General features: G+C 43.6%; 1 protein-coding gene across 8 annotated transcripts in view; it reads right to left on the minus strand.

Moving 5' to 3' along the window:
* KALRN (kalirin RhoGEF kinase) overlaps positions 1 to 16,993 on the minus strand; it is an 805,383-nt gene that overhangs the window by 543,232 nt on the left and 245,158 nt on the right. The gene's annotated exons all lie outside the window — the stretch shown is intronic.

Raw genomic sequence — 16,993 nt, forward strand, 5'->3', positions numbered from 1 at the left:
GTTTATACAACCAGCCAAAGCTAACAAAATCCTATCATCAGCGAGAGTTTTAAACGTGACAAAACCCAAACAGCTGAAATCTTTTTCAGTGTTACCCAATCAGCATTGCTTCTTTGGTTCCTAAGCAAAAGTTTAATTAAATTCTGGTGTTTGGCTCTTAGGGCTTCTCATTTGTAGAACACATTTAACAACTGGCATGAGAATTTTGAGGTTTTTTATGTAGTTCCATTGCCCCTTGAAAAAAAATCCAGGAGAGCTGCCAATGTCTGGTACCAAATATCTCATAGAAATTCTTAAAATACATTGTCATTAAAATGCTACTGAATGACTCTAACCTGAATCACAGAATCATACGCATTAGAGATAAATACAAACTATTGGAACATCTTTTATTCTCTTCTGTTAATAAAGTCTGGAAAGTGTGAAACTGAAACTTGTTTCCTGACGCAACATTTTGCTCTCTTTCTTCATTTGCTATTGTAGAGTTTTTCTAGGGAAATTGTGAACTGTTGCATTTGTTTTTAATGTTGTTGAGGGGGAAAATAGAGCAAAGCTTCAGTTTAAAATATAATAAAGAGTTGAAAGGACCTTGCAGATAAAATAAATCAGTTAAATTTTGATCTCTCCCAAAGGAAATAGTGTCCCTTTATTAGAAAAATGACTTCTGAGAAGGGAACTCACACATTTCTGTGAACTAGATCATGTGGCTGAGCGAAAGGAAGAGATAGTCAAGGATAGTGCACTAGCAGGGCTGAAATAAATACAGTCTTGTTCTCTAAGGGCCCTTTCAGCTTCCATAGGAGTTGAAAGCATTCCAAACCTTGCAGTATCAGGCCTTAATACTGTAAACATTGAGCCCTGCTTCCATTGAAGTGAATGGGGACTTCAATGAAAACCACAACAGGTTCATTCTATCCATTTGTTGATTGCTCTTCAAGGATCACATACACAATGTTTCAACAGGAGGAGACGAGGTTGAGGAGGAATGCCCATAGGTCCTCTGAGCAGGAGAGAGAGAGAGATTTCTAGGGGACTCTGTTGTGGGAAGAGGGATAGTATGAGGGAAGAGCTGGATATGGTAAGATGAGACAAGGTTCATATAGAGCTTTCAGGTCTGCATGAATCTCAGACATATATAATGAGCCTAAGTCCCTGTGAACTACTGGGATTTGAAGGGGCAGTTGTAGGCTTACCACAACTGTGCAAAGCCAATCTGGCACGTTTCACATGGCTCGGCAGTTCTATCCATTGAGTCTAACTGATGGAGATTGAACAAGGAGACTGATGCCAGCCAGCCCTGCAGAATTCTGAGGTGCAGTTGGGCGCATTGAACCATGTAGGTTACCCATGCGACCCAGAAGCCTCAAACACCACACAGGTGACACATGTGAACTGGAAGCCTCAAACAGTTTTGTGCTATTGTGACCAAGTGAGCCTTCAAATCTATAACAATTGGATTGGATTGCCTGGAACCTGGAGTTCAGAAGAAAGGGCCTCACTTGAGATAAATCCAATATAGTCCCTGTAAACTCTATCCTCCAAACTGAGGAGAGGAGAGATTTTTCTCTGTTGATTAACAGTCACAGAGCAGTGAATGTGGACTAGATCAGGGCAATGCTGTTCTGTAGTTGCAGTCTGGACAAGTCCCTGACCAGCCAGTCATCCAGATAGTAGTAAACCTGAACTTCTTAGCTTCAGAGGAAAGCAGCTCTATGGCCATGACTTTTATAAGACCCTGGGAGCTGCTGACAGGACAACAGACAATATAGTGAATTGGTAAGGATTTTGATTTACCAGAAATCTAAGGTACTTCCTGTGAACTAGATTGATTTCCACATGGAAGCAGGCATATTTGTAGTCAAGGGTGGCATACCAGTCCCTAGAGCCCAGGGAAGGAATAATAGAAGCTAAAGTGACCATATGAATGTGTTGAGTTGACAAAGGTCTAAAATTGGACTGAGACCCTCTTTTGCTTTTGGTATTTGGAAATATCAGGACTAAAACCTCTTCCCTCTGAGACTGCATGGAAGCTCCTGTATGGCAGAGACACTCAACCTTTCCAGAATACTGTACCCCTTTCAGGAGTCTGATATGTCTTGCATACCCCAAGTTTCACCTCATTTAAGAACTACTTGCTTACAAAATAAGACAAAAATACAAAAATGTAACAGCACACTATTACTGAAAAATTGCTTACTTTCTCATTTTTACCATATAATTATAAAATAAAATGTTTGGAATATAAATATTTTACTTACATTTCAGTATAGAAGAGTATAAACAAGTTACTGCCTGTATGAAATTTTAGTTTGTATTGACTTGACTAGTGCATTTCATGTGGCCTGTTGTGAAACTAGGCAAATATCTAGATGAGTTCATGTACCCCTGGAAAAGTTCTGCATACCCCAGCTTGAGAACCATTGCTCTATGGCTCCCAAACAAAGAAGTGATTGTATTGCATGGATAAGGATTTTCTTGTAAGAGTGTTACCTGAAGAGGGACAGGCAGAGTGTGGGGGAGGGAAGGGTAAAAGTAAACTGGAAAGTTTATTCCATTTCCACAATGCTCAAGATCCACTGGTTGGAAGAAATTCAGGACCAAGCACTGTGGAAGTGGGACAGACAGTTTGAGGAGGTGACGGAGTTTGGGTGTGGAGAGATGGAGGCTGGTAAGTAGACCTCAATCAGCCCATCAAATTGACTGCTTTGCACTTCTCAGGTGTCTTGAAGGGCCCAGAGCAGGAGCCAAAGCGGCAGGAGGGTGAGGCCTATGCCTATAACCCCTGAGCCTCTTTTTTGACAGGTCCTGTGAGGAGGAGCAGCAGCATATTGATGCAACTGCTGGGCCCTATAGTGCTTCTTGATTGGGGAAGGCCTTTAAGGTGGCTCTAGCATCCTTAAGTTCATGGAGCTTGTTGTCCATCTGGTCCAAGAAGAGAAAAGAACCCTTCAACGGCAAGTTTTGGATACTATTCTGGACTTCATAGGGAAGATCAGAAGACTGCAAACAGGATGATCTACACCTGGCAACTGCAGAAGCCATGCTTCTAACTGCCAAGTCTACTGCATCCAGCCGGCAGGGCTGTTTTCATGACTAGTCTGAGCTCATAGACGAGGGAAGAGAACTCCTGCCTAGCACTTCCTAGAAGCAGCTCTCTGAACTTTTCCATGGAGCCTCACAAATTAAAATCATGTCACCCCAACAAAGCCTGTTGGTTAGCGATATGCAGCTGCAAAAGTCCTGTCATATAAATCTTTCTGCCAAATAAGTCGAGCCTTTTAGCATCTTGTGACTTGGGGCTGGCAGCCTGGTCCCCTTTTGCTCTTTCTCGGTAGCTGCTCTGATGACTAATGAGCCCAGAGGTGAGAGAGTATAAAGGTACTCAAAACCTTGGAAGGGTACATAGTACTTTATTTCTCCCCCTTTAGAGGTGGGAGGCAAAAAGAGGATGGAATCTGCCATGAAGCCTTTATGGTTCTAGTATTGCCTCAGTTGGCAAAGGTAGCCTGAAGGAACCTTGTAACAGGGCTGCATTTACCTCTGGCAAGTGCACCCTGGCTGAGTGAGTGTGCCTGCTCTCTCTCTCTGTTTGTGGTGGTTTTTCACTGAGTCAGCCCTCTGCCCAAGTCATACACGGTCTGTCTGTGAGATAAAAGCAAAGCAAACCCCTTTCGGGGTACAATCCAACAGGGGCTTCTCTCAGTGCCATTTGTAATGTTTCTCTGTTTGTCCCTGCTCTGGAATTGAGCAGTGCCCCAGGGCACCTTCCCTGGAGGCAATGTCTTCACTCTCTCAGGATTTTTCTGTCTCCAGCTCTTCAGCTGGGCCACTACAGTTCAGTCCAGGGCTGGCTCCAGGCACCAGCAAAGGAAGCAGGTGCTTAGGGCGGCAAATGGAAAGGGGCAGCACATCCAGGTCTTTGGTAGTGGGTCCCTCAGTCCCTCTCGGAGTGAAGGACCCACCACCGAATTGCTGCTGAAGAATGAAGCAGCACGGTAGAGCTGCCACCGATCATGGCTTTATCTTCCCCACTCCCCCGCTTTGCTGCTTGGGGTGGCAAAAAAGCTGGAGCCGGCCCTGATTCAGTCCCCCTTCTGGGGTGCCTCAAAGTCCAGGCCACTTTCCCAGTGACTGGTGGGGGGGACCCAGACCCACCCTCTATTCCAGGTCCCAGCCCAGGCAGCTGTCAACAATGTCCCTTTAAATAAACTGGATTGCTGCTATAATTCCCTGGGCCACTTCCCTATGGCTCCCACACTTTCTTCAACCTTGCCTCAGGGCCTTGTCTTAGTGGAGTCCCAGCAGTCAGCCTAGAGCACAATCCACTCTACAACAGCTCTAGCAAAGAACTGACCTCAGTCTATCCCTGCAGCTCTTTTTATATGAGCCTGCTGGGCCCTAATGGGCTGTTTCCCAAACAGCTGCTCTAGGCAGCTTGGAGGACCTCACTACTGCCCTTTTCTGGGGCGTGGTGTGGCACGGCCACAAGGCCTCCAGCAGGGGACCCCAGGGACTAGTCCACCCTGTCACAAACACACAGATAATAAAATGTCTATCAGGTGATGTGAGGACTTCCTGACTACCTCCATCTGTACGCCCAGTCACACTCTTTAACAACTCCTGATAAACTTTAAAATTATCAGGAGGGGGTGAAGTTGTCCTGGACAAAATGGCCTCATCTGGAGAGGATGCCAAGATTGAAGTGGGTATTATTCCTTCTACTGGCTGTTGCTCTGGTTCTGGAACAGCTTCCTGATTTTTGGTACACAGATTCTACCCTTCTAGACTAGGGCACTGAATATGCACAGTGTGTGGAAGATCTGGAAGCTGGAGGAAACCCTCAAGGGTTCCAAAATGGCCAATGGTACAGGGCAGGGCCCCACTGTCCTGGCCACATTAACATGGCAGGTCCCATAGTCAGAAGAGAGGATCTTTGAGGAAACTGGCAGGTCTTGCTTTGGGGTTATGAGATGTAAGATCCCACCTCAGAGTCCAACTATAAAGATTCTCCTTCCTCTCACATGGTGGGGCTGATCCAGCTCTTCTCATCAGATTTACAGGATGGAGACCTTCCCCTGGCTTGGGCCTCTATGGAAGTTTTGTATTTCTTCCTCAATACAGGTGAAGGAGAATGGTGCTAGGCATGCTTCTCACTGATGTTGCAGCACTCAACACCAATTCAGACTGTGATGGTTCCAACGGTGGCCGGAGCACTGCCTCCATTAGCAGAAATTTCAGCCTTCTTCATCCTAGACCTGACCTCCCTGCAAAACTGGCACTGGTCCTTTATGTGTGCTTCGCCCAAAGCCCAGTGGCCAGAGTATACCTTGGCTCTGTGAATAGAAAACTCTCCCAAATGGGGAAAACAACAAATCCGAAAAGCTTTTTTTAAAATACAACTAAAACTTACTAACTATCCTAACATGAAGACTAGACTAACCACACACACACACAAACACACCATTTACAAAGGTGAGAGAGAACTGTTCTATTCTGGCATTGAACAGCGTTCCAACAACCATCACAGGCAGTAAAAAGGAAATGAGCTGGGCTAGAGGTGGCTCTGCTCTTTATACCTACATGCAGTGGTGCACAGCCGCAGGGGGAGCTCAAACTGCCCAATGAGTACCGCTGAGGGAAAACATTTCCAATGGCCACGCACTGAGTACACTGACACCAAGTGTGGAACACACATGTGCAATCACTCAAAGAAGAATGTGTCTGGCTTTCGAAGGGCATGTAAGGGGAGAAGAAAGCAAAAAAGCGTCCTTTCTCTTGAACTCCTAAACAACAAGGGGACAACAAGTCCTATCCTAAGCAGTCTGGCCATGTAGAAAGGACTTTGCTGCAGCAGCTGAAAGGGTGTAGCAATGGGCATGCTTCCCAGGAACAAATAGGAAGCTTTAGGCAGAATTCTGCCTCCCTTGGGGATGAGGTGGCTGTGCACAATTCAGCATGAACATAGGGATATGCCATAATTAATATTTCCCAGGCTGAATTGTAGAGTGATAGAGGTCCAGTTCAGTTTTCATAGTAAAAAAAATCAAAAACTCTAGATTTGAGCATATTCATTCTTCCTTGTGATTATTTCACACACCACAACAATACCAAAACCACTACATCATCACTGAAGTATCAGGCAGGAAGGAAATCTGGCCTGCATGTAAGAAAGCCAACACAGTAACATAAGGATCTTCAGCTATAGCAACAGAAATACAGGCCAAGTATGTTTCTGGCCTATCTTGAGTCAGTTTGAAAGTCCTCTTTTAACAATCCATCTAATTGTCCTCCAGGGAACAGAGCAGATAATACTAGATCACACAATCTGAAGTCACAAGGACAGGTTGGAGAAAATGAGCTAATTCTCTTTGGAGAAGCGAAGATTCTGTGATGACCTAGTTGAAGTTTTTTCATATGATGGAAGGATATATGAAATGACACTGAACCAGTTCTTTTCACTTCCGCAGCCTGCAAGAGCTAGGAGGCAGGTAGCAAACCTTGAGAAAGCTGAGCCAAAAAGAACTGTTTAGGAAACAAATGTTTCTTACATATGGTAAGAAATACAGCACCCCAATTTGTGTAACAGGGTGAAATATTCATTGAAAATAATGCCTCACACAAATGTAACCATTTTCCTGTTTGCCAATTATCCACAGAGGTTACAATTTTTATGAATTTATGTGTTATTTACAATTATTTGACAAAGAGTTTGCATGAACAAATTTTATTCTAGAATTTCTTTCAAAACTAATCTCTATATATTTCTGTTCCATTGTAGACCTTGGGGAGTCATTGGGAACTATTAGTAATAATAATTAGCTCTTCTATAGCACTTTATATCCAGGGATCTCAGAGTACTTCACAAAGGAAGCTAAGTATCATTAGCCCCATTCTTCTGGGGAAAGTGAGGCACAGGGAAGTTAAGTGGGTTGCCAAAAGTCACCCCTCATGGAATAGCCAGGACTAGAAACTGGATCTCCTAAGTACCAGTTCAGTGCTCTAGATGAGCTCATTACTAGTTCCATGGGTGGCTAAAAATCTTTCTAGGCCTCAATTAAAAATATTACAGAAACTCTGCCCCTGCACAGAAATTATCCACCTACAGGAACAATCTGGTCCCAAGTCAATTTTTACTTGAATGCTGTTTTCTGTGCACATTGGCTTTTCCTAGATCCATGTAGGATTTGTTTAAAGTAACAAATGCAATGGTGAGTAGAGAGTCTTGACTGCTCTTGTTGATATGCCCCACCTCCTGCCTCCCACAGGGCCCAGAGGCATGAGCTGCAGTAATCAAACATGTCATTAAGTTTGTTAACTATATTTATTAAATACTAAAACAAAAGGTTAACATTTTCAAATTATTTTCTAAGGCATGTTTTTACAGGGTTTGTGTTGATTTACAGAGGCAAACAGATGTTCCATGGTTATTAGTGCTGTGTAAAAAGGAACGCATGTGCATACAAAATAAACTGACAAACATACATTTAACCATATAACCATATACCGATCTGGTCCTCTGCATTCCTATTGCAAAATCCTTTGTTCATCAGTCAGTCATCACTTGCTTCAGCAACTGCAACCTCCTTCTCTGGCCTTTCCCTGTAACTCACTTGGCCTTCTCCCAGGCTACACAAAACTCTGCTGCTGAAATCAGCATCCACTCCTGCAGCTGTGACCATGGTACTCCCCTATGGTAATCTCTCATCTGTGCTTCTGCATCAAATTCAAGGTTCTCATGTAATGCAATGTTTACCTGCAATGCACAATTCAGCCACTAGATGTCCCTGTGCATTACACAGAGTCTTGGGCAGGGCAAGGGTCAAATTGGGGAACAATAGCTCTGCCCACTAACATGCTCAGATACTACGGTGTTGGGCAGATGTCACCTCATTTGAGATGGTCACCACCTCAATATATAGAGATTATGAATGGGGTGAATTTCAGCCAATAGAATTTCAAGAACAAATTAAGGCACCTCTTCCTGGTAGAAACCTTTAGTGGATAGTGATAGTAGAACACAGCCTGCCTTTCACCAAGTAGTAAATGCTCCACTGAGGGTCTCAGGTCCCATTCTAGGGGTCTCCAATTAAGTCACTGGATACAGTGAAGCTGTTATAACTGTCCTATTCAGATCTGAACCTCAGAGTTCAGAACATGAGAAGCTAGCATGAAACCTTCAAACTTAATTACAGCTTGGATCTGATATCGCTGCCAGCAGCCAGAATTCCAGTGTCTGGCTCACTCTAGTCTCCCCAAAACCTTCCTTGGGGAACCCCCAAGACTCAGATGCCTTGAGTCTCACCACAAAGGGAAATAACCCACTTCCCTTCTCCCTCTTTACCTCCTCCCAGATTTCCCCGCCCTGGGTACTCTCGGGGATTCCCTGCTTCAAGTCCTTGAAACACAAGTACCGAGAGATCAATCTCTCTCTCCCCTCACCCAGAGGGTATGCAAAGTTAGGCTTAGTAAACCTAACACAAAGAGATTTTCCCCCTCCCTTCGTTTCTTAGCCTTAACCAGTGAAAAACACTTAAACAGGTCTTAAAAAGAAAGCTTTATATAAAAAGAAAGAAAAAGACATAAAATGGTCTCTGTATCAAGGTGACAATATACAGGGTCAATTGCTTAAAAGAAAAAATGAATGAACAGCCTTATCCAAAAAGAATACAATTAAACACATTCCAGCAACTACACACATGTAAATACAAAAAAACAATATAAACCTATTGTCTTACTATCCTTGTACTTACAACTTGGAAACAGAAGATTAGAAAGCCTGGAGATAGAAAGATCACTCTCAGAGCCGAGAGGGTCACCGAACCAAGACAAAGAACAAAGAACTCACACCCAAAACTTCCCTCCACCCAGATTTGAAAAAGTCTTGTTTTCTGATTGGTCCTCTGGTCAGGTGTTTGGTTCCCTGTGTTAACCCTTTACAGGTAAAAGAACATTAACCCTTAGCTATATGTTTATGGCACGCCCCCCAAATTGCAGACAGTGGGGAACCTCACTGGCGGCAATTTCCTCCTAGAACTTTAAAATAAACAGATTAATACAACACTTGCACCTTTACATATACCACTAAGTATATAACTAACAGACTTTTACATTTTAAGAACACTTTTTAACTACTGGATTTTGGGAAACTTTCACGAGAGAGTGCATCAGCTACTTTGTTAGAAGCTCCTGAAATGTGCTGAATTTCAAAATCAAAATCTTGGAGAGCTAAACTCCAACGAAGAAGTTTCTTGTTGTTCCCCTTGGCAGCATGAAGCCACTTTAGCGCAGCATGATTAGTTTGTAGCTGGAACTGCCATCCCCAAACATATGGGCGTAGCTTTTCCAGGGCGTACACAATGGCGTAGCATTCCTTTTCACTGACTGACCAGTGACTTTCCCTCTCAGACAGTTTCTTGCTAAGAAACACAACAGGATGGAAGTTGTGATCCGTTGCTTCCTGCATGAGAACTGCTCCTATACCAGGCTCAGATGCAAGTGTGGTGACTAGGAATGGCTTGTCAAAGTCCAGGGCCCTGAGCACAGGGTCAGACATGAGCGTCGCCTTAAGTTGGGTAAAGAGAAACCTTTAGTGGATAGTGATAGTAGAACACAGCCTGCCTTTCACCGAGTAGTAAATGCTCCACTGAGGGTCTCAGGTCCCATTCTAGGGGTCTCCAATTAAGTCACTGGATACAGTGAAGCTTTCTAGTCCCTTACTGGATGTGTGAATTGCCTCAGGTCCCATGTGCTAGAAGTCTCTGGTCCCTGCTAGGAAGTGTGGCAGGTCTTCGGTTCCCTGTGCTAATGTGGACTCCTCTCAACTTGGCAGGTCTGGGGATTGTGTTGATCCTGGTGTGTCTTCTTCCCTTCCTGGGCTGTTTTTCTTCCTCACTAGCTGCTCCTCCCTGGCTGCAGACCGCAGGCAGACAGCAGGTACTCTTTTCTGTAGCAGAAGCCCCTCGGTGCTATTCCCAAGGACCTTCCACTGCTGACTCTTCCTGCAATTGTTCACCCATAGGAACAGGAAAAGGCTGGTGGTGGCAGCCCCTCCTCTTGCTCCCCTTGCAAGCAGCTGCTGGCGAAGCAACTTCTGAGCTGGGGCTTTCATGTCCCAGAACTTTTGAATTTTGCTATCATTGGCTCTGATTAGCCAATGGTAACAATGAGGGCTGGAAAGAAGTGAGGTAAGATGGTGGACAACTGAGAGTATGATGTATAGGCACGTACCAGCCCAATTCAAGACTTGGCACATAGTGTGTTCCCTGGTAAACAAGGGAGACAAAACAGGGACTCAAGTTGTGTGGAAGCTTCTTTGTTGTGACTCTTGTTTGTATCTTTTTTCTTTAATCAACAGCTCCTGTATAAGATGGGCTGTGATTCCATCTATCAAACTCCACATTCAAAGGCTTTGCACCATTCCACTCTACCTATATCAGTTCTTATTCACTCTCCCACTGACTATATTCTATTCAAAAGCTCTGCCTTCCCTTTTGTACTCTGTAATATGGAATGGTAGACAAAAATGACCCATGTTGCTGTCCCACACACTCCTGACAAATGGGAGTTCAGTGGGACTATGTTTATGAATATGTACTTGTCAGTGTGAATAAGGATTCCACAGCGGCTCTAAGTGACTTATCTTTGCCACTGAATTGCCTTGTGGCCTTAGGCAGGATTAAAACACAGGAATTAAAACCATGAGCAATTCCTGGACAGCATCCATGTGGAGACAGCTGAGGTAGCTGTCCCAGTTCACAGGACTGCTGACACGCCACTGGTAGAGGAGGAGATAGCTCAGAGTGGACACTGGCAGCTGGTTACTTCTGGCAGCAGGCAGTGCTCCACCCCTGCTGCGAACCCTCCTGCCATGGTAATAGGTAACCGTTATGCTCTTCTTGATACAGGAGAGAAGGAATCACCCCCTACAGTAAAGGAGGAGAAGCCTCATACCCCTAAGGCTGGGAGGTCTGCTGCCACCACTGAAAATAGGAAACGTAGGGTAGTGGTGGTTGGAGACTCTCTGCTGAGGGGGACGGAAGCGCCCATCTGTAGCCCTGACATTTCATCTCGGGAGGTATGCTGCCTGCCGGAGGCCCATATCCGAAATGTTACAGAGGCATTGTCGAGGATTATCCGGCCTTCTGACTACCACGCCATGCTACTCATCCATGTGGGCACAAATGATACTGCGAGGAGTGACGCTGAGTGGATCAAGAGTGACTACAGGGCTCTGGGAGTACGAGTGAAGGAGTTTGGAGAGCAGGTGGTATTCTTTTCGATTCTTCCTGTCAAAGGTAGGGGCCCGGGCAGAGACAGATGCATCATGGAGGTGAATGCCTGGCTGTGAAGATGGTGTCGTCAGGAGGGCTTTGGTTTCCTCGCCCACGGGATGCTATTCGAGGAAGGACTTCTAGGCAGAGATGGCATTCACCTTTTGAGGAGGGGAAAGGCCCGATTTGCACACAGACTGGCTAACCTAGTGAGGAGGGCTTTAAACTAGTTTTGACGGGGACAAGAGAGCAAAGCCCACAGGTAAGTGGGGAACATGAAGACCTGGGAGATGGGTCGGAAACAAGAGGGAGCGTGGGCTATAATGGCAGAGAGAAAGGAGGGTCAGGGCAAAACTGGGAGGCAAGATCAAACCAGTATCTTAGATGCCTATATACAAATGCGAGAAGTATGGGTAATAAGCAGGAAGAACTGGGAGTACTAATAAATACAACTATGACATTGTTGGCATCACTGAAACTTGGTGGGATAATACACACGACTGGAATGTTGGTGTGGATGGGTATAGTTTCGTCAGGAAGGATAGACAGGAGGAAAAGGGAGGAGGTGTTGCCTTATATATTAAAAATGTACACACTGGGACTGAGGTGGAGATGGACATAGGAGATGAAGTGTTGAGAGTCTCTGGGTTAGGCTAAAAGGGGTAAAAAACAAGGGTGATGTCGTGCTAGGAGTCTACTACAGGCCACCTAACCAGGTGGAAGAGGTGGATGAGGCTTTTTTTAAACAACTAACAAAATCATCCAAAGCCCAAGATTTGGTGGTGATGGGGGACTTCAACTATCCAGATATATGTTGGGAAAATAACACCGCGGGGCACAGACTATCCAATAAGTTCCTGGACTGCATTGCAGACAATTTTTTATTTCAGAAGGTTGAAAAAGCTACTGAGGGGGAAGCTGTTCTAGACTTGATTTTAACAAATAGGGAGGAACTTGTTGAGAATTTGAAAGTAAAAGGAAGCTTGGGTGAAAGTGATCATGAAATCATAGAGTTTGCAATTCTAAGGAAGGGTAGAAGGGAGTACAGCAAAATAGAGACAATGGATTTCAGGAACGGGGATTTTGGTAAGCTCAGAGAGCTGATAGGTAAGGTTCCACGGGAATCAAGACTGAGGAGAAAAACAACTGAGCAGAGTTGGCAGTTTTTCAAAGAGACACTATTAAGGGCCCAAAAGCAAGCTATTCCGATGGGTAGGAAAGATAGAAAATGTGGCAAAAGACCGCCTTGGCTTAACCACGAGATCTTGCATGACCTACAAAATAAAAAGGAGTCATATAAAAAATAGAAACTAGGTCAGATTACAAAGGATGAATATAGGCAAACAACACAGGAATGCAGGGGCAAGATTAGAAAGGCAAAGGCACAAAATGAGCTCAAACGAGCTATGGGAATAAAGGGAAACAAGAAGACTTTTTATCAATACATTAGAAGCAAGAGGAAGACCAAGGACAGGGTAGGCCCATTGCTCAGTGAGGAGGGAGAAACAGTAACAGGAAACTTGGAAATGGCAGAGATGCTTAATGACTTATTTGTTTCCGTCTTCACTGAGAAGTCTGAAGGAATGTCTAACATAGTGAATGCTTATGAGAAGGGGGTAGGTTTAGAAGATAAAATAAAAAAAGAGCAAGTTAAAAATCACTTAGACAAGTTAGATGCCTGCAAGTCACCAGGGCCTGATGAAATGCATCCTAGAATACTCAAAGAGTTAATAGAGGAGGTATCTGAGCCTCTAGCTATTATCTTTGGAAAGTCATGGGAGACGGGAGAGATTCCAGAAGACTGGAAAAGGGCAAATATAGTGCCCATCTATAAAAAGGGAAATAAAAACAACCCAGGAAACTACAGACCAGTTAGTTTAACTTCCGTTAGGGAAGATAATGGAGCAAATAATTAAAGAAATCATCTGCAAACACTTGGAAGGTGGTAAGGTGATAGGGAATAGCCAGCATGGATTTGTAAAGAACAAATCATGTCAAACCAATCTGATAGCTTTCTTTGATAGAATAACGAGTCTTGTGGATAAGGGAGAAGCAGTGGATGTGGTATACCTAGACTTTAGTAAGGCATTTGATACGGTCTCACATGATATCCTTATTGATAAACTAGGCAAATACAATTTAGATGGGGCTACTATAAGGTGGGTGCATAACTGGCTGGATAACCGTACTCAGAGAGTAGTTATTAATGGCTCTCAATCCTGCTGGAAATATATAACAAGTGGGGTTCCGCAGGGGTCTGTTTTGGGACCAGCTCTGTTCAATATCTTCATCAACAACATAGATGTTGGCATAGAAAGTACGCTTATTAAGTTTGCAGACGATACCAAACTGGGAGGGATTGCAACTGCTTTGGAGGACAGGGTCATAATTCAAAATGATCTGGACAAATTGGAGAAATGGTCTGAGATAAACCGGATGAAGTTCAATAAAGACAAATGCAAAGTGCTCCACTTAGGAAGGAACAATCAGTTTCACACATACAGAATGGGAAGAGACTGTCTAGGAAGGAGTATGGCAGAAAGAGATCTAGCTAAATATGAGTCAACAGTGTGATACTGTTGCAAAAAAAAGCAAACGTGATTCTGGGATGCATTAACAGGTGTGTTGTAAACAAGACACGAGAAGTCATTCTTCTGCTCTACTCTGTGCTGGTTAGGCCTCAACTGGAATAGTGTGTCCAGTTCTGGGCACCGCATTTCAAGAAAGATGTGGAGAAATTGGAGAGGGTCCAGAGAAGAGCAACAAGAATGATTAAAGGTCTTGAAAACATGACCTATGAAGGAAGGCTGAAAGAATTGGGTTTATTTAGTTTGGAAAAGAGAAGACTGAGAGGGGACATGATAGCAGTTTTCAGGTATCTAAAAGGGTGTCATCGGGAGGAGGGAGAAAACTTGTTCACCTTAGCCTCTAATGATAGAACAAGAAGCAATGGGCTTAAACTGCAGCAAGGGAGATTTAGGTTGGACATCAGGAAAAAGTCCCTAACTGTCAGGGTAGTTAAACACTGGAATAAATTGCCTAGGGAGGATGTGGAATCTCCATCTCTGGAAATATTTAAGAGTAGGTTAGATAAAGGTCCATCAGGGATGGTCTAGACAGTATTTGGTCCTGCCATGAGGGCAGGGGACTGGACTCAATGACCTCTCGAGGTCCCTTCCAGTCCTAGAGTCTATGAATCTATGAATCCATGAATCCTGGTCTCCATTCCCATATCTACCTTAGTTCAAAGAATATATTGTCTTACCAGACTATTTTAGATCACAAACATAAATCTCCATGACACATGAAGAGTTAGCACCATAAGCAACTTTCCAAAGAAGAGGAAATGCTACTCAAAAGGGATTTTACTTACAGTTTTTAGTAACAGCTGAATGATAAGGAGGAACTGTGCTGAACCAAGAGACAGAATGAGCTTAGTTTAGTTCACACATCTCTATATTATGAGGAATAACATGCTGAGGACTCCTAACTGCAATCAAACAACATTTTAGGGAAACATAATTTCAATCCACATATATCCAGAGTGTCAAAGAAAATAATGTTCCCTTCCTTTCCCTGGCCGAGCTGAGTCCGAGAGCCCAAGTTCCAGTCTGAGCCCAAATGTCTACATTGCAACTTTTAGACTCACAGCCCAAGCCCAACTCAGCTGAACTGGAAATAGATTGTGTGCCACAGTTTTTTTTTAAATCACAGTATAGACGTACCCTCAGAAGTATGAGGCAGTGAAGAATGAAGCCCTATGTTCACACCCAGAGCTCCCAGTGTGACACTGTGACCAAAAAAAGCTAATGTGAGCTTGGGATGCATAAACAGAGGTTTCTTGAATAGGAATAGAGGGGTTATTTTATTTCTATATTTGGCACTGGTAGAACTGTGCTCATAATTCAAGAAAGAGGTTGATAAACTTGAGAAAGTTCAGAGAAGAGCCACAAGAATGATTAAAGGATTAGAAAACAAGTGTAATAGTGATAGACTCAAGGAGCTCAATCTATTTAGCTTAACACAGAGCAGGCTAAGGGATGACTTGACTACAGTCTAAGTACCTACATGAGGAACACACATTTAATAATAGTCTCTGCAATCTAGCAGACAAAGGTATAACACAATCCAATGACTGGAAGTTGAAGCTAGTCAAATTCAGACTGAAACGCAGCTTAAATTTTCAGCAATGAGAGTAATTAACCATTGGAACAACTTACCGAGGGTCATGGTAAATTAGATCAAGATTGTATATTTTTCTAAAAGATATGCTCTAGGAATTATTTTGGGGAAGTCCTATGGCCTGTGCTATACAGGAGGTCACATTATAGGACCACAATGGTCCCTTCTGACATTAGAATCTATGAATCTATGGTACAGTACATCCAAAAGACAACTGCTGGCAGAGCATTGTGTGTGACAGCTCCTCAACTTCAAACTCCATTCCCATTCCTCACCTGAAACAGCCTGACTAAGTTAACTTTCCAGGCATGCTGCAAAACCCATCTGTCTGGGTTGGCATTTGGGATAGCGGTTGGGGATAGGGTTTCTTATGGGAATTTGAGGGATGAGGAGATTTTGATTTGACTTGTAATGTGTTTTTGTCGACTAGTGACTGTGTTTGTTTGTGGAGGAACTGTGGGGCAATATGCTCTGCCTTTGTAATAATTTTTGTAGTGTAATTGTAATTGGTGGCCATGCCTGAGATAAGCAGTCTTTTACGTGTGCTTATTTAAATCTAACAATTTTTAAAACCCCTGTGAATTACTCCATTGCAGAAAAATCTCCCCCAGATCATCCCAGGAAAGGTGAAGAAAGTCAGGCAGCCACAACTCTACAGCAGCCAGCTCCAAGTTGATCACCTGTTCTGGCTCAACCTGCCTCTCTGATTTGAAAGCAACACAAACAATCATCAGAGGACTCTAGTTTCTAATGCTAATCAGTGAAGATTAACAATGTAGTCAACTGATTTTAATTTGACTGGCTGAATGGATTTTACACACCCATGCAATGTAAATGATGCCCAATTACAGCCAAATAGGAGATTTTGCAAATAAACAAAACACCCAGTGAGTTAGACCCATGTTGGACTTATGTACTGGTTTCAGGTGCTTTCACTGTTAGCACACCTGAATGTTTACTGCTACACTTCTTACTTCCTTGCCTACTAAAATACTATATGGGAACAGACTGGCACTGAAATGGCAGGGCATTGGCTGGAGCAACTCTACAAATGCTGTGAAAATGAGTTTCATTATAATTTACAAATTTCAGGATAAATATTTTTAAAAGACAGTCTTGAAGCTTTGCTTCCCACAGTCGACAGTCATGGCCAGTTTTCATACCTCCCTGTACGAGGAAGATGTCTTACACGGTTGAAGCCCATCAGTCTAAAGCTGTGGCACTGGCAGCACGTTCAGTTGTGCACCTTGGCACTTGTTAGTCAGCCTTGAGAAAATCCCATATTTCTGCTTGCATGAATTTCATGGAAGGAACACCTTTTCAGAGGTCAAAAATCCCACTAAGAGACAGCACAGGAAACAAATATCACCTGGAAAAATCAACGACCTCACTAAAACCCGCAGCTGCAATCCACAGGACTGTCTCAATTTAAAAACAAGTCACCTCCTTGGGTCCTCACACTCTGGGACCAGCTTCTCCCCAGCCCTGACAATATTAATAAGTAAGACTTGGTTTAAATATGAATGAAAAGTTGCTCCAGT

The sequence above is a fragment of the Gopherus flavomarginatus genome, chromosome 10 (assembly GCF_025201925.1).
Source record: "Gopherus flavomarginatus isolate rGopFla2 chromosome 10, rGopFla2.mat.asm, whole genome shotgun sequence".
Classification (NCBI taxonomy): domain Eukaryota; kingdom Metazoa; phylum Chordata; order Testudines; family Testudinidae; genus Gopherus; species Gopherus flavomarginatus.